Below are 24,618 nucleotides of genomic sequence, written 5' to 3'. Positions count from 1 at the left end.
CAGATATTTTTTTTTAACCGCGAATTTACCGAAGGAAGAAAATAGCCGTAAATTTGCCTCCAAAGCTTCCATCGCCTCCAGATTTCACCTACAGTTCCTGATTGATAGATGGCAAAGGAATATTTTTCATCGCGGCCCGTCAATAACACTAGGGAGTTTACGAAACCTCGACGCCGACGCCGAGAACAACGTCGATGAAAAAATGAATGACCCAAAATTAAAAGATATCTGAATCGAGAAGACTACATTTAACCAAATCGGGGAGGAACATGTAGATCGGACTCGACTGAGCGGCGGAAATCGAGCCTACAGCAAAGAGTAAAACAACAAACCCAGAAAAAAATAATATTACCCTCGACCCTCGACCCTCGACATGGGACCCTCGACCCTCGATCTTCGACAAACAGATAGACTCAAACCTCTGCCAAGATAAGAGACGCAGTTTACGCGCTTGGAAATACCGGTCAACGCTATGTAAGCTTAATTGTCATGAAAGAAATCACACAGTTCGCACCTGCCGAATGGCAAAATGAGAGTCAGTTTTTCTGTGGATAGTTGAGTTGGCATCCAGATGAAAAACGGGATTTTCAGGAGAATAAAAGGGAAATAGCAGCATTAGAAACGGCCGCCGCGAAAATAGAACTGGATTTGAACTGGCTTTCCCCCGAGTGAAAATAGTTCTTTGAATAAACACGTAGAGGAAATTTAAAGTTTCTCCATGAGTACGTTTAGTATGTTTTGAATTCCTCTATTTCCTATCATTCATTCTGACCAGGTATAAAATGCTAGGTGGAAGATTGTGTTCATCAAGTTTGAAGGATGTACCTTAGCTAGAAGACGCTCAGTTAATTTTTCTAATTTTCCATACATTTGTCTGTATTTTTTCTCCCGCGAGCCGCGTCCACCCGCCAAATTTACAGACAAATGTATGGAAAATTAGAAAAATAAACCGAGCGTCTTCTAGCCAAGCTACATCCTTTAAACGTGGTGAGTAAGCTCGCAAATCTCAGATATTTTTCATCGCGACCAATCGCAAAGCCCTGCAAGTTTACCGAAGGAGAGTGGTAATTTAGATCGCAAAACGCACAGATATTTTTTTTCTAACAGCGAATTTACCGAAGGAAGAAAATAGCCGTAAATTTGCTTCCAAAGCTTCCATCGCCTCCAGATTTCAACTAAAGTTCCTGTTTGATAAATGGCACAGGAATATTTCTCATCGCAGCCCGTCAATAACACTGGAAAACAATGAAGCAAACACTCTACGAAATCGCATCGGTAGTAACACGACCTAAACGACTACAGCGACAAAGAGAAAAAGGTACACAAACGAAGCCAGGGAAGGCGTTGTCATTTGTTTTCCGCAGTGAAAAATTTGAAGCTAAAAATGTGAAATTCGAAGCGAGTGAGGCACTTTGACACAACATTGTCACTGTCAATACAAATATTAACGCGAACCACATTCTGTTATCCCTATGTGTTATTTTTTTGTTGAAGAAATTGCAACTGCAAAACTTAATGTTTAGATTTATTTCTACGTGGATAGCCATTCAAAAGTTGATGGCATTAGTACATCGGCCAAAGCATCCAGCGTGATGAAGTCACATGAAAACCGGACTTTGAATGTTATAAAGGTTATAGATAAATAATCAGGTCTGTGATATCTTTACATTTAACCAAGTCGGGGAAGAACATGTAGACCGGACTCGAATGAGCAGCGGAAATCGAGCCTACAGCAAGGAGTAAAACAACAAACCCAGAAAAAATATATATTACCCTCGACAAAAAGATAGACTCTCAAAGAACGAATCAAATTGCCTGTTAGAAAATAAGATGATATCTACATTAATCTGAGACGTGCCAGATTACTTTAGTTTGTTCAGTCAAACATTTTATGGCTTACTATTTAGCTATCTTACCATGACCGGTGTAACTTCGCATGTACATCATAAATTCCCATTTTGTTTCTTGCTGTACATCACAACCGAAAAAACTTGTCAAATTAACCAAATCGATACTGTAAACAGCTCCATGAATGCTCTTATCTCCGACACTTCACACAAAAAAATAACTCTTGCACCCCTTGCGTGCCTACGTTTGTATCGTGCTAACGATGCTAGAACACATGCGTATGACTTATTAGGTTCTACCACAAGGAAAAGCGCTCAACGTGTGTGATCTTGTATAAAATGTATCTTCCACCTGATATGCAATCTCGTTCCCAGAGTCTTCGTTCCCCTTGATCAGCGGTCGGAAAACGAGAGCTCTGGGAGCAATCATTTCAGGCATGCGCCGTAGATGCAGACTGTGCAGGGAAACCGGATAGGCAGAATCACCAGAATTCGGTTATTTCAAAATGGTTGCTCCCAGAGAACTTGATGTAGTTGACACTAACGCTTTTTAACCTGCGCATGAGCAAATATTGGTTTTGTTTTAAAGAGAAAAGTACCACAACGAGAGCAAGGGACTTTCTGCAACAAATATACAGCTTTTTGAAGCGATCAAAGAAATCACGTATGTACATGCACCACCCATTTTACGTAGTGCCCACAAGTACCTACCCCATCCTACCCCCTTGCTGCAAGCCTAATTAATTAATTGAAATTAATTAATTATACAAACATTAAAGTTTACACCTTATTGCCATATTGTCATAACACAATAGTGCCATAGTGCCATAGTGCCATGGCACCATGGTGCCATGGTGCCATAGTGCCATAGTGCCATAGTGCCTTAGTACCTTAGTACCTTAGTACCTTAGTACCTTAGTACCTTAGTACCTTAGGGCCTTAGTACCATAGTACCATAGTGCCTTAGTACCATAGTGCCTTAGTCCTATAGTGCCTTAGTGTAATAGTGCCTTAGTACAATAGTGCCTTATTGCCACAGTACTTTAGCGACGTCAACCCCCAAACCATCCCAATAGTGCACTCTGCACAAAAAATGACTTGAGTTGAAGTGCTGGATGTGCGAGTCAAACTGAGAGCTGGAAAAGCAAAACCAAGGCCAGGTTTATCACAGGAATGTGATGAGAATTACTACAATCACAAAGCCTTTATTACATTGAAATGTACACAAACAAGCTTGAACTAATCCACATTACAGACAAGAATCATCAGTGAACTGCGTCACTGTGAGTACGCTGGTGAACACTGAACACGAAAACCTTCCATTCCAGTTTCATAAAAAGATATTTTTATTATCCTCACTTCATGAACTTGGTAAAGCACTGAAATGCAGAAAACGAACATCAATTGATTGGAAGTACCTTCACGAACATTGAAATCAGCTAGCATCATTCGCTAGGTTTGTCGTTACTGTAAGTGTTATTCTAAATTGTTATCTTTGTGCTGACGTATAATTAACAATTATTCCCCGAAGTGGAGGTAAATATCCATCACTATTACCGACACTGAGGTGAACAATTGTTTTAGTATATATCACACAAGCTGAATAATTAGCGGCCCAAAACGTTATTTAATGTGTGGCAAGCGGTCGGAAATTTTAAAATCTCTCGCGCCGGCTGCTCGGAGGTGAATAGTACTTGCTAATCACCTCCGAGTTAACCAATGAGAGCGCGCGAAAAGCACTATTCACTTGTGTGGTATATACTAGGAAGCTATTACCTGTGAATACCACAACATTACCGAGACAAACACTTCTTTCGACCCCGTCAAAATACGACGGAGATATTTGAAAACGCAAAAATTACCGGTCATTTTGGATTTGAATTTGAGGAAAACTTGGGCAGGGAAATCACATGATCATCGTGACGTCATCGTTTTCCGAAAAGATCCATTTTCAAAATGTTTTCCGTCCACACTAAAACGCAAAGCCAGAGTTTTTAAATTCCTCTGCTATGAAAAGCGTTCTCGAAGAGTGTAACTAATGTGCGAGCCTGCGAGCTGGAGCGCCAAGCCTATTTTTGCGAGCCACTGCGTTTCTTTCTTTCTTTTTGTTTGTTTTTGTTTTTTGTTTTTTTTGAGTTTTTAGTTTAAACGTTAACACTTTACTCAGTAGTAGTAATATGTGCCTGTTCCAACAGTTTTTGTCAGGTACTCATCAAATGACGTATTCAATAAAAAACGCCGCCCTTTTCCATTTGAATGGATTTGTTTTGATTTGAGGTACAAAAAATCCACACGGAGACACTTTTGTTGATTTTGGAAAGAAGTCAAAGTTGTATTTCAAAAAATTCTAATTTCACATGCGGGACATGTGCTGGGTTCTGGTGGCTGCAGCACCCGTGAACGATTTGAGAGAAATGATCAGTGTGTGCGTGTTACATGGAGGGGATATGAGGGTGAAGAGTGAGTATTGAGCATCATTGCGTGTGCGTTGACATGAGTAGGTGAGGGGAAAATATTATTTACAAGTTGCACATCTTCCGGAGTTCATCGTGAGTATCCGTAAAGTTTATGTCAGGAATGTGGCCAGGTCGATCACACGCTTGTTGTAGACCATTTGGTATTTTTTGGTCTGATGCACCGTCTCGAGGGCGAACTCTTTGGTATTCCTAATGATGTGGTAGGATTTCACCACATCGGTTTGGCGTACTCCTGACTCCCAGGGTTATTGGATGTCATCCAGCACGTTCTGTCAGAGCACCTGGTAGTTGAGTTGTTTGATTCGCTTGCTGTTGAGGGATATCCCGCAGACCTTGCATTCTTCTCTACCCCTGCTGGTCAGGTACCCGTAATGTGATGTGATCTCCGTCAGGCAACTCATCCTTGAAATCGCCGAGGTAAACTCCAAGTGATGGGTCGGGTTGTCTGGGCAGACCTCGGAAAACGATGCTGTCGGTGTCAAAGTACACCACGCGCTCCTGTAACAGGTCTAGTGCTTCGTACAAACGAAGACGGGCCCAGCAGGTGGTGAAGCAGGCTACGAAGATGTTGAGATTCGGGTTCACCGGGTTGTCTTCGACTTCGTGTTTGTAGTGGACTTCAATACGCTCCTTGGTCAAGACGTTCACGTAACTGATGTCGAATTTGTTGCTCTCGTGAAACGTCGAGAACTTTTGAGGATTGTCGAATTCTACTGCCTAGGTCTTGTTGGTCCGCTCTCCGAACTTGCCCTACATGGAATTCAGCATCATTTTAGTGACCTTGCATAGACCAGGGTTCTTTTGGATCTTGCTCAGGTGCAGTTGGATTCCTTCACAAGCCTCGTAATCGGGGAGGTGTTGCTGACGTTTGACGGGGTCATCACCTATGTGGGAGGGCCAACCATGGCCCCATCCATGGTGTAACAGCTGTTGGGGATGTGGTACTCGCCACGGTTGGCTGCATGCTGAATGCGAGTCCCAGCAGATGAAGAGTGTTGTTGGTCTGGGGACTCCAGCAAACAGAGTTCCTGCCAGTGCAACCATTCCAGAGCACCCTTGGACTGATTGGCTTTCATCCTCCATCCGCGTAGGGGATTGGAGGCGATGGTGCTGGGTTGCAGGCCGATGGAGGCGATGGTTATGTAATCGAATGGACTGAATTTGGTCAACGGTTCGAAGAGGTGTTTGAAAGTCAGGCACCCCTCCTTTAACAACTTGATGCCGGATTCACAGTGTTCGACCAGTTCTTTCTGGAAGTCAACCTGCACGTTCTTGGTCAGCTGCTCATTATGCCACTTCTTAAACTCTTTACGGCCACTCACGGACATGGACAGGCATGTAGAACTTCTTTTCAGGAATGGGTTCAAAATAGTCCTGATTCTCGGGGGTGTTGAAGAGATGTGGGAAGTGACCCTTCTTCAGTTCCGTCAAACCAAAGGTCTTGGGAAATGCAGACAAAGCGTTTGAAAGAAGGAGAGAGTCGATTAAACGAATGCGATCAAAGGTGACTTGAAGAAGTTTGACACCGTTCCTCAGTTGTTCTACAATTTGGTACTGGCGATGTTGTTCCTCTGTCATGAAATACCCGTCATAGCCCTGGAAATTGTGCGCGATAACCATGACGGGTTGCGTGTCTTCTTCGGTCAATGTATTGGGCCACTTGAGAAAATCGCAAATGCAATGTTCTCCTTTGAAGCGAAACGGACGATCGTTGTGCTCTGTTTTGGCGATCACGTGTTGCCCCGTGTTTTACATAGCTTCGATGTCAAAGAACATGTGGATGGACAGTTTATCCTCCTCCTTCTCTTCATCGTCATTGTCGTCACTGTTTTCATTGGCCCTGAGAGTGGCCAACCCTGCAGCGGTGCCACAGCAAGCTCGTTTTTGGCCCCAACAACTCTTTCGGCATTTTTCCGTTTCTCTTCACGCTCTTGTTCTGGACTTTTGGCAATTTGTAAGAAGCATTGGTGCATGGCAGCTTCCACGTACTCTTTGCAACAGGGGCACTCTTGTGGCCGCAGAGATGACGTTCATGTTCACCTAGTCCCACCAATATTTTTTTGCACTCCTGGCACTTGCAACACTGAGTGCACACGCTGATGTTTTTGGCATCCGCGGGTTTTCCATTGTAAGACCGATTTAAATGATTATCCACGCACGTGTCTCCATTGAAGAGAAGCTTGCAAGAACCACAGGGGATGGAGGCTCGTCGACCTAATCTTTCTGAATGGTTCTTCCATCTTTAAAACCGCTCCATTTTGGGTGACGGTCGACGTAGACCTTGGCCGTTACGAGGGTTCTGGCACAACACAACTCGTCCCTGGTAGCCATAACTATTTGTCTGACAATTACTCGACAAATTAAAGTAGACCCAGTCGTTCTCTGGTATCCGGTCACGAAGGATCTAGTTCTGCAACATCGATGAATTCTATCGGTTAAAGCCGCACACAAATTTTGACGGGAAAGAAATCGACCCACTTGGCGAATGTTGTGTAATGGCTTTCACTCACACCCATCTTCTCACTACGGCGGTCCACGTACGGGTTCCACGTAAAATCGAACCAGCCAGGCTCTAAAGCATTGACGTTCCAACCAATCTGCCCTTGCAAAGCCACTTGACGTTCTACATCAGAGACTGTTTCATCCAAAAGAGCATCGTCTGCTTCATCGTCTGGGAAGGCCTCATCCTGAGTTTTCTTGCTGGCATTGTATCATTCCAAGATCTCGTCAAATCGACGGGTTGAAGATCCGCCCCTTGGTGATTAACCTGTTTCAAATCAGTCAAGAAGGTAATTAAACCTGTCAAAATAGATGCTTTTTCCCACGCTAATATATCGGCTTTTTATAGCATTCTATCGCACGCGCGTTTCGCGGAACGGGGAAATGCAAGGCGAACGGGAACGTATTTGCCGTTTCTGCAAAAAGCTATTAAATCCGCCTGAAGGGAAAAGAGTGCCGGTGGCGTCAGTTTTTAACAGGGTAAAAAACAAAGAACTGACTGGGGCTTCTGGTCAAGAGAGTGTGGTTTTGGCTGCCGAAGTTGAAAAGCTAGGACATTGTTTACACCGTGGAATGAATTTCCCTGAATTGTCTTGCCTTTCTTGTGCCAGACAAGTCGTTCGCAAGGTTCATTCTTGCACAGTAATAACAAGCCGTTGCAATGAACCTTTGGAGAAGCTGGTAGATTCACCCGATCAATTTACAACACCAACTAGTAGTTCTAAACGACCTACAGCGGTTCGATCACTGACTGGTGAAACCCCTTCAGCGAAACGCAATAAAGAAGGAAACGCGATCGACGAAGAAAGTGCAACGGGCAAATCTTCAAGGAGATCGCTCAGCTTCCAGCAGGGATCAATAGAGGCATTCCCCAAAGAAACAGAAAATCCCCTCACATTGGAGGAGAAAATTCAAGCCCGGATGCACGTACCATAAGAAGAGAAACCTGTTGTGAACGTAACATTTGGTTTGAGTTTATTTGAGATTGCAAAGTATTACTGTAACAATAAATTTGTTACTATTCGAATTAGATCTTCACTGGATATCCCAAATCAGGGAAGGTCAAGGAACATGTGTGCAAGGAAGCATTAGAAAAAAAAAGCTGTAAGGAACATCGCTTTAAATAATCCTGGCGCCACTGCAGCAGCTCTTTGCAACATGGATTCCTTGAGGGAGAACATCTCTGCAGAGACCACCAAGCGAGTTTTGAAAGAAGTGGTGAACTTTTCACTGGTAAGAATTTAGTTCACATTCCTGAATTATAGTCAATTCAAATCTGACAAATACAAGATGAAAAGTGCACAATCTTGAGGCCTTTCAATTGTTACTTTGAATACATGCACTTTATTTCAGAATGGAAGTGTCGAAAAAATTATAATTTGTCTTGTGCTCTTAGTCCATTTATGATATGACTGAAAAAATTTCTTCATTGTGATTGGCTGGGAGCAGGCCAATTTATTTTATTTTAATTCTTAGTTTGCACCGCAATGCAAATTAATGCGGACGCATTCACAATTTTCGCAGACAAATAATAAATAAGTAATTGTATGAAAGCTTGAGCAATTAAGGATTTACGATACTCGTGATATTTGAAAATTCTTTGAAATTGCTCTCGCCTAATGGCTTGTTAAATTGAGAGAATTTACAAATATCACTTGTAGTGTAAATCCATAACTGCACTTGCATTCATATGATTACCTATACTTATTAAATTTGAGATTGACTATGTGAAAAGGAGTGTTTACACATTGAATTCACCTTGTTTAAATGGCTCAGAACTCCAATTCATAGTCTGGAACCAATGATTCTTCTGTTTCTCCATAGCCAGAATCAAAAGACACAGAACTTGAAAGTAGGTAGCTTTCAATATCTGTAAATTGTTTTTTCAACAAGTGACGCTCATCCATTTCCTGATCAAATTGAGTAATGTCTCCAAATAGTTCCTGAAATACTTCCAACACGTCAATAGCATGAATTGATGAATGCATGGCCAAGTTGTCTGTGAGATATTTTCCTGAGAAGACATGGTTAGCATGATCAACAATGTCATTAATCAGTTTGTCTGAGAATCCATGGCATGTTTCCTCATGAAATAAGGAGACAAGTCCCGATGAATATCTTTCTTTCAGTTCCAACAACGATAAGCGGAGGTCGTTCTTGTCTAGCTCAATCAAATCTCTTGGTGTGTAAGTACTAGACTCTAGTAGAGAAACATTCTCAGGTGTTAAGCTGTCCACCAGCTTGTCAACATCACAGGACCCATCTATTGAACATTGGCATTTCTTCCGACACAGTGAACAACAGTCATGCCCTGGTTCCTTGGATGAAACAGACTCCTAAAAATGCCCATATAGCTTCTCTCTCATGCAATTTTCACTCTTAACCAACTCTTTCACATCTTTATCGCACCGCGAAAGTTGACGCTTTGTAGTGTAAACAAAGCTGTAGGCTTGATGACCAGTTCTTCCAGCTCTACCAGCTTGCTGAATTATTTCAGTGACAGTTTGGGGTGGCCCGTAATGAATGACATACCGAACTTTGGGGAAATGTACACCCATTCCCAGAGCACATGTTGCAACAACAACCCTCTGGGTGCCATTTCCTTTGAAGTCCTTCTCAGTACGCGACTTCTGGATATCCCACAATTTTGCATGGTAAACACCAATCAGTGATACTTTACCTCCCTCCTGTTCTACAAAGGCACTTGCTCTCAAGTTCATTAGCAAATAGCTAATGACATTGCCATTTTCATTAAATGTCTTGCAAAATGTTATGGTTTGTGGGGTTTCTTGTCTTTCTCTCTCAACCATGGTGGCAACCCACTTCAGGTGATTGAACGCCTCTGCTTCTACTTCGATTAGCTCAAACCCGAGATAGATATTATCTTTGTTGGGTGATACATCAACCACTAAAGGGTTAACCATTTCATAGGCTTTCCACAAGGACGCTCTATCTTTTAACCACACAAATGCAGTCAGTGCCAAAATGGGGACTCCAGGTAAGAATCACTGCAAGTCCTTAGCTTTGGAAAATGCTGCCCTGAATGGCTCCTTTTTCTTTCCTTTCTGGATAGAAACTTGGCCTCTACCCACAAAAAAAAAAACAAGTAAAATAAGAGCAAGAGGGCAGCAAGTGCATAGCAATCATTATCCATAAATGATAAGTGTTAAGTCAAATATGATTACTAATAAACAAAAACTTAGCTTAAGAAATCATGATCATGACTTATACAGTGTAGCACTTGGCTTATATTCATCTTCTCAACGCTTAAACTTATATGTCAGTTCGCCAACGTCCAAAATACTTTTTGAAGAAAGGCTGACTGTATTTACATATTACCAGAGGAATAACATGTCACCTTTGCTGTAAGATGAAATGTGTGTTCATAAACCAACCGGCATTCAACACCAGTGCAAATTATGATCTACAAAATATCAGAATAAATTCGGGTTACTTACCAAGCTGAAACATAGTGCGCCTCATCGCCAACGAAACAAACAGTTTGCTTTCTGAGCAGACCTTCTTTCAGCTGTTTTGACCACTGTTTCGAAGACAACATTTCCGGACTTCCATAGAGGAGATCCACATTGAATCCACCGGCCACCAGTTCTTTCTCTCCTTTTTCATTTCCTAAGCCAATGGCAAATGCTCTCAGACCTAGACGTGTCAACTCTTCAACCTGGTCTTTCATTGTAGAAACTAAAGGCGTCACAACTAAGACACAAGGACTTTGTAGTTTCCTCAAGTCTTTCAGTAGACACGGCAGCTATTGAAAAATAAGACTCTTCCCAAAACCAGTTGGTAGAATTCCGAAAACATCGCGCTTCTGCACCACAGTTTCCAGGTATAGCTTCTGCTCATGTTTCAAACCAGAGATGTGATGAAAATGTTGCAAAGAATTGCTCAAAGCTGCCTCGAATTCCATGTCAGCGAACTGTACATTGCACGCAGAAGCCATCTTTGTCGGTCGCGGCAAGAATTATGCAAATTTACATGCAGTTGTCAACATCTGTCAAATATTTATCTCAAAGCTTCTCAAAGATGTCAACAGTGATCGATTCAACCAATCAGATCTTGAAACCAGGAGCTGGTATCATGGAACGGTGGCATCAATGGAATGTCTACAGGCTCCCCTGTGCACTCCCTCACCACCAGACCCCTCTCGGCTCGTCCCGCTCGCCCTAGACTACACTCGGCTAGCTCGCTCTAAAACCAACTTGAAGCCTGCTCAAAGGCTATGAAGAACACGGTGGAGATAGCGATCGATTCTGACGGGAATGGGCGTTGACAATGATGACTCGTGGATCTTCAACCCGTCCATGTAGAATGTCAAGTGGTTTTCCAAGTGGAGATTCGTGGGAGCGTCAATGCTTCAGAGCCTGGCTGGTTCGATTTTACTTTGACCCCGTACGTGGACCGCCATAGTGAGAAGATGGGTGTGCGCGAACGCCATTACAAAGCTAACATTCACCAAGTGGGTCAATTTCTTTCCCGTCAAAATTTGGGTGCAGCTTTAACCTATGGTATTCATCGGACGTTGCAGAAATTGATCATTCTTAACTGTATACCAGAGAATGACCGGGTCTAGTCGAACGATTGTCTGACAAATAATTATGGCTACCAAGGATTACTGACCGGTAAATGGTTACCCGGAAGTATCCACGTAGACCAAATGCCTCAGCAAATGTACAGGGTGTTAAATTGGAACGACAACTTTGAAATGAATGATTTGTTCCAATTATATTTCACCCACGTAGGGAGTGCACTCCGCGGTAGTGGTAAAAGACGAAAGTTGAAACCGGGACCCAGCAACCATGCCACATTCAAACGATTTGAGAAAAGTGTCATAGAAATCGAGAACAGGGACGAGTTGCGTTGTGCCAGAGTCCTTGCAACGGCCAAGGCCTACGTCAACCGTCGCCCAAAATGGAGCAGTTTTACGATTGAAGAACCATTCAGAATGATAATGCCATTCGGTTGCATGTGGAAGCAGATGTGCCAGAAAGACCGTCCGGTTACAAAAAACTTGCCAAATTTGCACTAGCACCCAGTCTCTTCGACTACCAGTTACTGATAGTAGACATCGCACCTGGCTACCATGTGACATCCTTTGGACCCCCAATGACTTGCATGTTCAGTTGCATGTAACAAAGAATTAGAATTCATTATCGTCCGTAATTGCGAAATCGCCTCGTCTACGTGAGGCGGGAAAAATAGGTCACGTGACTTAAGTTCTAAAAGGACCTCTTTATCATGTAACGGAATTCGAAGCCAAGTCATCAACAGTCATAAGCGTAAGCATCAAGATAGCGATCAAAGGGATCTAACGACTCAGGAACACAAATTGTAAGTCTCGGAATCGTTTGTCACTTCAACTGAGAATGTTGTAAATAGTAATTTATCTCGCAATTATTTCAATTTCAGTTGACTACGATGTAACCACGGATGCAACGAACCATGCATACTCTAGTGCAAATAAATCTGACAACTTTGATCCCTGGTGGGCTAATCTTCCAAATAACTAGCACCTTCAATCATAGGAGTGAATCACCCAAGAAAAACAATTGGCCCTGCTATACGAGAATGAAAATTACGATGTCATTACATCGCTCCCGGCGTATTTCAGGACCAGTTATGTCTGTGCGCACTGCTTCAAGCCCTACGACAACGAGGGACAATACGCGTGTAAGAACAACACAGATCATTGTCCCACGTGTCTGCAAACGGGATGTCCCGATTCCGCAGAAGCCAGTCCGTTTCGCTTCAAAGGAGAACATTGCATTCGCGATTTTCTCAAGTGACCTGATACGTTGATGGAAGAAGTCATGCAATCTGTCACGGTTATCGCACACAATTTCCAGGGCTATGACGGGTATTTCATGACGGAGGAATAACATCGCCAGCACCGGATTGTAGAACTGAGGAATGAAGCCAAACTTCTTCAAGTCACCTTTGATTGCATTCGTTTAATCGACTCTCCTTCTCTCAAATGCCTTTGTCTGCATTTCCCAAGACCTTTGGTTTGACAGAACCGAAGGGTCACTTCCCACATCTCTTCAACACCCCCGAGAATCAGGACTATTTTGGACCCATTCCTGAAAAGAAGTTCTTCATGCCTGAGTCCATGTCCGTGAGTGGCCGTAAAGAGTTTGAGAAGTGGCACAATGAGCAGCTGACCAAGAACGCGCAGGTTGACTTCCAGAAAGAACTGGTCGAACACTGTGAATCCGGCATCAAGTTGTTAAAGGAGGGGTGCCTGACTTTCAAACGCCTCTTTGAACCGTTGACCAAATTTAATTTATTTGATCCATCTACAGCGAGTACGCATCTCCAACAGCCATTACACCGTGGAAATGTACAACGCCGACATCAACACTGTATGCGAGTTCCAGGGCTGCTTTTGGCACAGTTGCCGGATGTGCTACCCAAACTGCACCGAAAAGTACTGTCGATTGGAGGATCGCTGTCCCAATGATGTCTATCAATGTAACGAGGTAAAACTCTGCTTACTCCACGATGACCATTACATTGTCTTCACTCTCTGGGAATGTGAATAGAGGCAAATGAAAAAGGAGAGAGAGGAGGTGAAATCGTTTGTGGATCCCTTAGAGCCTCGGGACGCCTTCTGTGGTGGTCGAATGAATGCTGTCAAATTGTACCACCTGGCTGACATAGAAAACGGAGAGCAACTAAAATATTACAACTTCACGTCACTCTACCCGTATGTCAACAAGAATTCAAGGTACCCAGCACGTCATCCTGAGATAACCTCCCAGCCGGGACACACAGACATCTCCCAGTATTTTGGTCTGGCCAAATGCTGTGTTGCCTCCGGAGAAATTGTTCCATCGCGTACTACCACTCCATAAGAATGGGAAGTTGACTTTTCCCGTCTGCGCAACTTGTGTGGAGGTAGAAACGGAGGAACCCATGCTGGAACGCAGTCACATTTGTACTCACATCAATGAACAGCGGCTGATCACCGGAACGTGGTGCACGCCAGAACTGCAAAAAGCTGAGCAGAAAGGTCACCAGATTGTGCACATCTATGAGGTCTGGCACTTTCTAGAAACTTCAGACGGTCTCTTCCAAGATTAGGTCAACATGTGGTTAAAGTTAAAGGAAGAGGCCAGTGGATGGCCCTCCCACATAGGTGATGACCCCGTCAAATGTCTGCGACATCTCCCCGATTACGAGGCTCGTGAAGGAATCCAACTGGACCTGAGCAAGATCCAAAAGAACCCTGGTCTATGCAAGGCCGCCAAAATGATGCTGAATTCCATGTGGGGCAAGTTCGGAGAGCAGACCAACAAGACCCAGGTAGTGGAATTCCACAATCGCCAAAAGTTCTCGATGTTTCACGAAAGCAACAAATTCGACATCAGTTACGTGAGTGTGTTCACCAAAGAGCACATTGAACTCCACTATAAATGGGAAGTCGAAGACAACCCAGTGAATTTGAATTTCAACATCTTTGTAGCCTGCTTCACCACCTGCTGGGCCCATCTTCGGTTGTACGAAGTGCTAGACCTGTTTCAGGGGCGCGTGGTGTACTTTGACACTGACAGCGTTGTGTTCCGGGGTCTGCCCGGACAACCCGACCAATCGCTCGGAGTTTACCTTGGCGATTTCAAGGACGAGTTGCCTGACGGAGATCACATTGTGGAGTTTGCGTCCAGAGGTCCTAAAAATTACGGGTACCTGGCCAGCAGGGGTAGAGAAGAATGCAAGGTCCGCAAGATCTCCCTCAACAGCGAGGGAATCAAACAACTCAACTACCAGGTGGTCTGACAGAACGTGCTGGAGGACATCCAACAACACTGGGAGTCAGTAGTACGCCAAACCGATGTGGTGAAACCCCACCACATTGTCAGGAATACCAAAGAGTACGCCCTCAAGACAATGCCTCAGACCAAAAAATACCAAATGGTCTGTGGGCGCTGTGGTCTCCAGAACTCGGCACATGTCCCACGTGTAAAATTAGGATTTTTTGAAATACAACTTCTTTGACTTCTTTCAAAAATCGACAAAACATTCTGTGTGGCTTTATGGACTTCAAATCAAAACAAACCCATTCAAATGCAAAAGGGGCAGCATTTTTAATTGATGACATCATTTGATGAGTACCGGTACCTGTCAAAAACTGTCAGAATGGGCGCATATTACTACTCTCAGTAAAAAAGAAACAAAAGTTTTCCATTTTCTTTTATGCGTGAAAATTCGCGCAATTCATTTTTTCCGTCTGTGATTAAATTTAATTTAATTGAACGGATTTTGCAGGCAAGTTTATAGTTTCAGCTACAAATGAAATTTTGAGTTTCCCTTGTAAATTAAAAAAAAAATAGAAAAGAACAGAAAAAAAGGAGTGGCTCACAAAAATAGGCTCGCGGCTCGTGACTCACAGCTCTAGCTAGCAGGCTCGCAGGCTCACACATTAGTTACACTCAGTGTAGAGCAGTCTCAGTAATAAGTAGCAGTCTTCCTAAAAGCAGCTCAGTATATCTGGCTTGAAAAACAGATTTCGCTTACTTCTTGTGTACTGCAAGACATTCATGTTGTAATACTAAAACCACAATGTGTTCGATCACATCTTTTAAATTTTTCATGTTTTAGGGAATTTTTGGGTCACCTGAGTGAAGGCCCAGGATGGCCATTGTCAACACTTAGATTTAACACAGCTTTGGAAATTATTTAAACAAGAACAATAAATCTCTGCACAAACGTTACCTATAGCATGTCTTCATAATGTGCCACAAAACGCAAAGCCAACAAAGGAGAAATGGGCGCAGCGACTTCTTGAATTCGCAGGATCCCACGACCATGAGCTCCTGGTGTACGTTTTTCCCCAGTAATGAGAAGCCCATTAATAAATGCACACACTCTTTGGAACTACTCAAATAATCATAAATAGAATGCATACAGGGAAGACAACTCAGGAAAAAAGGCGCAAAGTACAAAATAAAACAGTACCCGCCTCAATTCAGAACAAGCTTCCTCTTATGCTTTTAAAAGATGGTGAGTTTTAGCTATAGGAAAATTGATTTAAAAAAACAGAATATACTGAAGCCTACCAATGTGCCACTCTGCTGGGCCTAAGTCACAGCCCAAGAACCCATCAAAACACACAGGAGCACACAGGACCACACTCAGTGTGGTCAGCGGTCTGCTTCTCAAGGTAAACATGGCAGTTGGTTCTTCATCGGTCAGATCGGTGGATGTTCACTTTTCTTGTCGTGAAAAAATGACCCTAATACCTTAAGTGGCAGTTCTCCTAAGAGCGGTCCGGTCGAACTTCGGGTCAGAAAAAAGTTTGCCTTTTTGTGTCTAGTGCGAATGCACTAGGCGCAATGTAAAAGTGATAAAAAATAGTTAACTAGTCCATATACGGTGAAATGTGACGTCATGCTCCAATAGTTTCAACAAATTCTCCTCTCGTGACAGATTACACGAACCGGAAAACCACATGTCAAGTGAAAATGTGCAATCAAATTGATATGTCGCCGTTGCCCGTCAGTCTGCTCGAGCAGGTGCCCGAGCAGTTAAGGCAAATATTTGGACCAATCCTCTTGCAACGAATATTGACGTCACAAAATCTTCCTACTACGAAAATTGGTGATGGACAAAACACGGACCCCCAGTCCATGGACTACCCAACGGACTACCCAAAAATGGACTATCCCTAAAAATAATATTCCAAATTAGTACTATTTAATGTTCTTAGCTGCTAGTATACTTCAATTATACATAACGTCCACTGATGTTCATCCTGTGCAGCCTCTAGCCACCATTTTGAATAATTGTACTTAAAATAAACAACTGCTGAACACAAAATGGTGTGAAATGCATAAACTCAACCCAAATTTCATCATTTGATTATCAATGGCTGTTATCAATCAGAGGTGCCAATCAGTATCAGGATCATACAAACATAACTCGAAAAATCATTGAAATGTGAGTGAGGAACCCACTCTAATATTTGATTTATGAATAGCACATTAGTTAAATGTAAATGTCACAGTGATTTTCAGTTTTATTCCATTTGATTCAGTCAGCCATTACACATGCACAAGCTAAAACATGACATGATAGGAGATAACAAGAATAATGGCTGAATAGTAAACCTTCCAGAAACAATGACAAATTAACAAGGTAGTCAGAACATTCAGTTCCTTTCCATCTATTAATACATATGGCCCTTAATTGTTCCAAAATAATTTGCAAGCAAACAGCCTGAATCTCAATGTTTAAAATGCATTTGAAAAAAACACTGGTTGCTGGCATTAAATAATTTAGTGGAATAGCCATTTGCAGCGGCAGGTCCAAGGGGCATACATAAGGCATTCAAAAGGAGAGGGGGGAATTTGGTCCTTTCGTCCTTGCAATAATTGCAACCCTAAAGTAGGGTGGGGGGCTACATTACAAGAACCGGATCTAGCTTTATTTGTTGTAGAGCAATAAAAGACATAATTTCATCGTAGACACCTGTATAATGAATTATAAGTCAGGCTACCCCGAGGCTGGAACATTGTAAACAATACAGCTCACTATGAGGGGAATCTACTTGTCTATTTTGTGTTCAGTGGTTTCGGAACAAAAAAAGCAAGGTATAGAAGCTTACAATTTTAAATAAAACTCATTTGAAATATTATTTTTAGGGGTAGTCCAGTTTAGAATAGTCCATTTAAGAAGTCCATTGGGGTAGTCCATGGACTGGGGTCAGTGTTTAGTCCATCACCACAAAAATTAGCGTCATTTGAAATTCTGAGCAGTGTGGTTCTGTGTTGAAGTGTTTGAGCGGGGTGAATATTTTTGCTTTAGGCAGATTATTTAATAGCGTCACTAAATCAGAGATTAGCGTCATTACAAACACTACCATCCCTCCAAGACACAGTGGTTCTGAGTCAAAGTCTTTGTGCAGAGATCTAGAGGTAAAGACAGATTCTGCTTTCTTGCTGTTTCACAGAAGGTATTGTGGTGAGTAAACCACTGCTTTCTATCTTTTGTTGCCCTTTATTATGTTTTTCTTAAGAGATACTTTTTTACTATGCCATGGCTTTCGAAGTACCCGTCAATGTGGAGGACTAAAATACTTTAAAAGATGTTTTCCAGTTTTAGATCGATCTCAGCCCTAACTAGGACAAACTGGATATCCGTATTTGCTCTCCATGCTTTAAGACAAGTAACATTATAATTATTGATCTTAAATTCATTTGGTTGTCATGTTAAAAATATGGTTGGAGAGCTAGATGCTGATTTTACAGCCAATTTATAGTTACTTTCAGTAACTTTTAACTTCAGAAGCAGTTTCTCAAATGGTATACATTCACCTTCTTTCAAATCATTTAATTTTTTAAAAATAGTTTTCCAAGTGTCTTTGTGTGGTTTTATGTTGTGTCAAAATGTATTATTCTCTAATGGATTAAATATTTCAGTTGCCCCCATAGGTGGTTTTGGGTAATTAAATGAACATTCATTCTTTGATTTGTTTCTACAGGTATGAGAATGCCAGTGAATCTGCCTGTTAACCACCTTTTGAAGTTCCAGGTCATTAACTGGCAATTGATGACAAATAATGTTATCAAAAAACTCTGTAACAATAGCATCATCATCAACTCCAAATACATTGTGCATTTTCTAACCACATAAGAATGTGAATGTGAGGTGAACATTGCTGCTGGTATTCCTCTCTGTAGAACCAGTCAGAAATGTTCCTAATGCTAGAGCTTCACCATTTTTTTCTGACATACCTGTTTCCATATGTATGTTAGTTCATTTTGGGACATACTGGTATTCATGCTGTGGCACCCAGGAAATATTAGTGAGGAAAAATAATGCCAAAATAAAGAAGGCAACAAAGTGGCAGAAAAAACACCTGATACTCTACATTGCATATCCTGACATACCTGTTTCTCATTGTATATATGTCCAGTGTTGGAAATAATTCTTCTTCTTTAACAGGAAATCTTAATTTTGGTCGGACATTAATTTGCATAATTGATTAGCATAATTAATTAGCATGATAAAATTTATTAGCATACTGTAAAGGTTTTCAATACAAATCATTCAAAACTGCATTTAAATTTGATTTATTTATCACTTATGATAAACTAGATGAATTTATCTACTAGATGACTGCACTGATCTCTCCAAATTATCTCCTGGTAATATGTTCTCCAAGCAAACCTAGTTTTCTATTGAATGCTACCCTTAAAGGGACACAGTCAGCTTTAGGACTGTGTTGACCAGGACACTTATTTTCTCACTTCGAAAAAACTTCACCTCAACCTGAAATTAAAGTACATCTAGAAATCTGCTTCAATCTTTGCAGGGTTTTACTTGATTTTCAATTGTTTCCTGAAAAACCTGTTTTTTGAGTGTGCTTTTGTTCATCCTATGATATTGGTTTTAAGATTTTTGGTTGACAATAGTATGGATTGTGTCTCTGTGATATGCAAATTAGCTATGAAATGGTATCTAATGTGCATATGCACCAGCTGACTGTGTCCCTTTAAAGCAGGAGCCTATCACTAGGAGTGTGCAACTACCCTATTTATTCCTGTCCCGGCGATTTCACAGACTGATCTATTTTTAGTTTAAATTTACTGTGAATCCAGACTCCCCCAGGAACCTCAGTGACCAGTCACAAGCATGGACTTTATAATTTCACCGGAAGATTAGGTTAACATGTCCACCAGAGGCCGCCATTTTTCTCCTTACTGATTTGTGCTCATATAGACCAGAATGGACCGTTTTTGTCAAAAAAGAAGCCCAAAAATAGACCGGTCGGCTTAGTATGGGAGTTGCAGGCTCCTAGTGATGGGCTCCTGACCAAAGTTGAATCTAGGCTACAAACATGAAGTGCTAACAGCATATCGCAATGCACGTAATGCATACTAGGGCGATTTCTGAAGAGTATTTTATTTGGCAAGTACAGGAAAGATGAACACTTCTGCTTTATGAAATGGCAGAAGCCCATTACGGCCTCCTGGATATGGCTCAAACTGTCAGAGTCAAGGGTCCAAAATTAAAAAACAATCTTGAGTTACCATTTGACGACTAAGTGATAAAAATCAAATAGGAATTTTACTCAGAAAAGAACTCAATGCATAAAATCTGTAAAGAAAAAATTTCCACGACTTTTTTGGCCGCTAATTTTGTGTACGTAGCTAATGTAATGTCTGTGAAGGATTCGTGCAATTTAAGAGACACAATCGATGGGCATACATGACGTACTCCATGCTCAAGGGTTTGCACTGCATTATAGGGCGCTTTCAAACACGATCAGCCATTTGAAAGTTTTGCGATGTGAGGGAATCACTCACAGCACAGCAAAAGGATAGATTGTTTTCTTTTCTTATGTCGAATGTTATAGAAGGAAAGATCTTTCACTAAGTAGTTCTGGAAGGACTGAGCCCTTTAACAATGTATCTAAACAAAATTTATGGGTGGACAATAACTTGGTGTTGGTGAAATGTTCGCACATCATGTCTGACCATAATGTGAAATTGGCCGGACATATTCAAAATTTGGTTGGACAATGTCTGATGACTGACTGTTATTTCCAGCCCTGTATATTAGTTCATTTTTGGACTTATTCGTGTTATGGTACCCAGGAAAAATCAGTGAGCGCGAGAGAAAATAACGATGAAATGAAAAAGCAACGAAGTATAAAAGTGGCAAAAAGAAACACCTGATACTCCACTTTGCATAAAAAATTATCAATACTGATAAAACCATTTCTTACACCTACATGGGGCAAACAACACTACAATACTTTAAAAGCTTTTCAACCAAATAATAGAAATTACAAAGTGGCAAAATACAAAGATATGTTTAGAGCCCACAAAAACATTAATTCAGGGCTCAAAATAATTTTCAGACTGTGACAGGTCATGTTGAGGCCAAAGTAATTTTAGCTTGGTCATGTCTCATCTCAGACCGGTCAAGGTATTTTAAAAAAAAATTAACTAATGTTGGCCTAATTAAACCCACAAATATAATTTGTTCATTCCAGTCATTGCTAGACCATTTAAAAATTAGTTTTATGCAAAGAAAAACTTAAACTTAACCAAAAATAGCCTTGGCAGGGCTCAGCAGCTCAATGAAGTGACACGCTGTAAGTGGAACTCCTGCCACCTGCCAAGGAAAAAGTATTGAACGGATGCATATTTGATGAAACTTCAAATTTTTTTGATCAATATATATATTGAATTCCATGAGCTGTTGTTTTGATGTCTTTGATGTTCTACAAGGTATTTATGTCCATCAAAATGTAAATGAAACCAAACATGCATCAGCAAATCCTAATTTTGGGCTTCAGAAACAACTGGGAAAACAAATATAGCCGAAGAAGAAGTTAAAATAACGTTTCTGTTTCCTTGATTCTCAACAAATCATCGTGTTACTATGAATACGGCTACAGTTACACAACAAGTGTTGGGAAGTTTCTTAATGATGTGACTAAAATTAAGTTCTAAAGTGTTAGAAGCTATAAAAAAATCTTAACTCTGTCGTAGTTTAGAGAGAGTTTTTGTTCACAAAGAACTAATGACCATATCAACAAAATGACAAACATCTTGACATCTGTAGAGCATTACCTTTGAAGCATACCCCAACAAAGAGAGGTGCTCTGTGACAAAAGTGTGAGAGTTAGGCAAATCTAAAGAGTCATGAAAAGCTGAATCTGATCGGATTCCCTTTGGCAAACGGAAAACCTCTGCTGTTCCAAAGAGTGAATAGTTTTGAATTCTGAATTAAAAACCTCTGTCATTGTAACAAATGAAAATTTTTTTCAAATGGATAGCAGCAGTTGGTCGAACGGCTGAATATTTTTCTGAACAGATAACCCCAGCTGTGCGAATGGCATCCCTAATGATCTTGAATATGTGACAAACAGCTCACAAACAATTTTTAGCTGTTCATATGTTTTCGTGTGAAAAGTCATAAAAAAAGAGATTAAAAATCCAAGATTTACAGATGAGGATTTGATTGTTTATTCAAGAATGAACAACGTGACCGTCTCAACATGATGTGACCGGTCAACATGACCAGTGAGTGAAGTTTTTGGCTGGTCAAGTCACCATTTTGGCCAGATATGTCTGTTGACTGGCCATTATTTTGAGCCCTGTATTCACAAGAAATTTCTCAGGACATAACAAAATCTGTATGTAAGCTATCAATTCCCAGTATCCACCCTGCACTAGACACCTGTTCCCATTGCGGACCTATTTTTATTTTGTGGAACAAAAAGACTTGTTGAGTATATAATAAAACTGGGTTGTTTTGATAAATTTCTTGCTTTTCAAAAATTCATAAAAAAACGTTCACTGGCTATATAAAGTTAAAACTTTCAGAGCTTTTGGCTGTCAGACTACAGCCTTCGATGGATAAAAAATGGAAAAGATAACAACTACAAATACATACAAAAATAGGTTGAACTATAAAAAGAATATATTAAAATGGAAAAATATAAGTGTTAATAAACTAATTGTTCTTTTTTAAAAGAATAGAGTATTGATTGGGGAGCGACCTAGAATTGTTATCTGCATGATCTATCGAAGCGGTGTGCCACTCCCCAATCAATACTCTATTCTTTTAAAAAAGAACAATTAGTTTATTAACACTTATATTTTTCCATTTTAATATATTCTTTTAAGAGTTCAACCTATTTTTGCATATATTTGTAGTGTTATCTTTTCCATTTTTTATCCATCGAAGGCTGTAGTCTGACAGCCAAAAGCTCTGAAAGTTTTAACTTTATATAGCCAGTGAACGTTTTTTTATAAATTTTTAATATGTTTTGTCCTGGCTACGGTTCTTCTATTTGTGCTTTTCGTTTTTGCCATGCACCAAAATGACTACAGCCATCCGAGGGGAGATTTAAAGTGCACCTAGCCCCCAATTTTTTTTTTCGCTAAAAGGAATCTACCTGTTATTTGAAATACTTCTGCTAAAAAATTTTTGGATTTGGTTAAATCCTCGATTTTCTGTGCCCTGACAAAATCTCAAAAATGGTGCCAAAACACCACCATTTTGTTTTGCCACTGAGATTGAGGAGAATGGGTCCAGCGCATGTTGTGACATCTACCCAGGAAGGTTGAATATCTCACGTGCTCTCATTCCTTCAGGATGGTGCAATACACATTTGAAAAGTGCACAGAAATGCCTCCCAGAAGTGCTATCGGCTGTTGCAGCAATAACTCAGATTTAAAGAAAGACATACTGTACAATTTACTGGCGATGATTGGTACAATAAAGATGTAAATGATGGTTGATTTTGTCAAACCGAAACAAGCGAATTGAGTCTGTGACAACCATTGAAGAATTCTCACTGGAATTTGTTCCGCAGACTTTCGACCGCAGACTTACGACCAATATACTGATACGTAAATAGGTCGCACCTGTATGCCACCAACCAATACTTATTTCTCTTTCAATTTAGATAAACATTAAAGATTAATCCTTTAGAATTACAGGATAACAAAATTGTTAGACCCATAGAGTTTTTCGGTTTGGAAATCAGCAGTGCGATAAACATTCTGTGCCATAGCGTAGAAAATATGACTGCATAACATTATCTGCGGACTGCTTGGGTAACACATCCTTTCCGCTTATCCAACAAATTTCACTGCAAACTTTGAGAAAAATTTACGTTGGTTATTTGGAGTTACGACTTAAAACGTGTGACAATGTAAAATCGGTAATTGTATGAAATGTTTCCTTCCACCTTGCTTCCCGCAGCTTTAAAAATACAGGTCCAAACAATTCTACAATTTTCAATTGATAGAAGCCAGTGTTTTAGAGGTCATCAAGTCTCGAAAACTGCAACACTTACATTGCTCTTATAAGCACAACGCATTCCAGAAAGTAAAACACAAACAGGATTTAATAGAACAACCATACCTTGACAAAATGCATTCCCGCTAAGGGTAAATGTAAATTGGCTATAAACATTCGTGGGAATCTTGTGTTTAGGTGACGAAATTACCATCCAAAGTAGTCCTTGAGTTTTCTTTCCTGATTTTCGTTTGCCTGCTTCTCCACTTCGTATCTAGCTTTCCATTCCTAATATACAAGCAGCTCGTCCGCAAAGAAGTCTTCCCCATCTTGCTTGAAATATTGCAAATTGCACTCAAAGCTCTAAGCAGTGGGTTCACAGTTGTCGAACATGCTCAAACGAAGTTTATTTCGGAGTCTCCCGGATCGAAACTTAACTCTGATGCTAGTGACGAAAAAGAAATGATTCTGATACAAAACTTGGACGTTTTAGTTCCAAAGTAAAAATTGGAACGATTAGTTTCATTTGCGATTTTCTTGAGCAAATACAGAGAGCTGACTGAGGCACCACTGTGTTTGGTTCCTGGGTAGATGTCATCAGCAACTGCCGCCCCAGACTCCCTAAAATGCAGTGGTGCGACACTTCAAGCGCGACTTTGAAAGGGCGTAGAAAATCGAGGATTCAACCAAATTCAAAAATTTGTTTCACCCAAATGCTTTGAATAACAAGTGGATTCATTTTAGCGAAAAAAACATTTTTGGGGTTAGGTGCACTTTAAGGCGGATTCAGGAGTCGAAATTTACAAGTTTTTCTGGTCGTGCTCCTTAAACATAATTTCTAATACTTTTTGACTGCTAAAACACTATTCTTAATCGATTATTTGTGATAGGCCACCATCAAGACAAGCTGTGACCTTTGCACTTTTGTTGCAAACATTGTCGCATATAAGCTCTAAAAAAACGTCTCTTGCATCTGACATAGAATGATACCCGTAGGTTTGACTTCAGAAAATCTGATC

General features: G+C 40.9%; 1 protein-coding gene and 1 long non-coding RNA gene across 2 annotated transcripts in view; one reads left to right on the top strand and one right to left on the bottom strand.

Annotated features, from left to right (window-relative positions):
- Positions 1-24,618, top strand: part of LOC149112006 (uncharacterized) — a 137,678-nt gene that overhangs the window by 99,422 nt on the left and 13,638 nt on the right. The gene's annotated exons all lie outside the window — the stretch shown is intronic.
- The window catches only part of LOC110046835 (uncharacterized), a 75,981-nt gene continuing 54,371 nt past the window's right edge, over positions 3,009-24,618 (bottom strand). The window contains exon 4 of the mRNA XM_089289660.1: positions 3,009-3,226. The gene's annotated coding sequence lies outside the window, so the exon portion shown is untranslated. The remainder of the gene's footprint in view (positions 3,227-24,618) is intronic.

Source organism: Orbicella faveolata, unplaced genomic scaffold (assembly GCF_042242905.1).
Source record: "Orbicella faveolata isolate gen_17 unplaced genomic scaffold, um_ofav_v1 contig_2, whole genome shotgun sequence".
In the NCBI taxonomy this organism is placed as follows: domain Eukaryota; kingdom Metazoa; phylum Cnidaria; class Anthozoa; order Scleractinia; family Merulinidae; genus Orbicella; species Orbicella faveolata.
The sequence above is the reverse complement of the archived record's forward strand: the minus strand, read 5'-3'. Positions and strand labels throughout refer to the sequence as shown.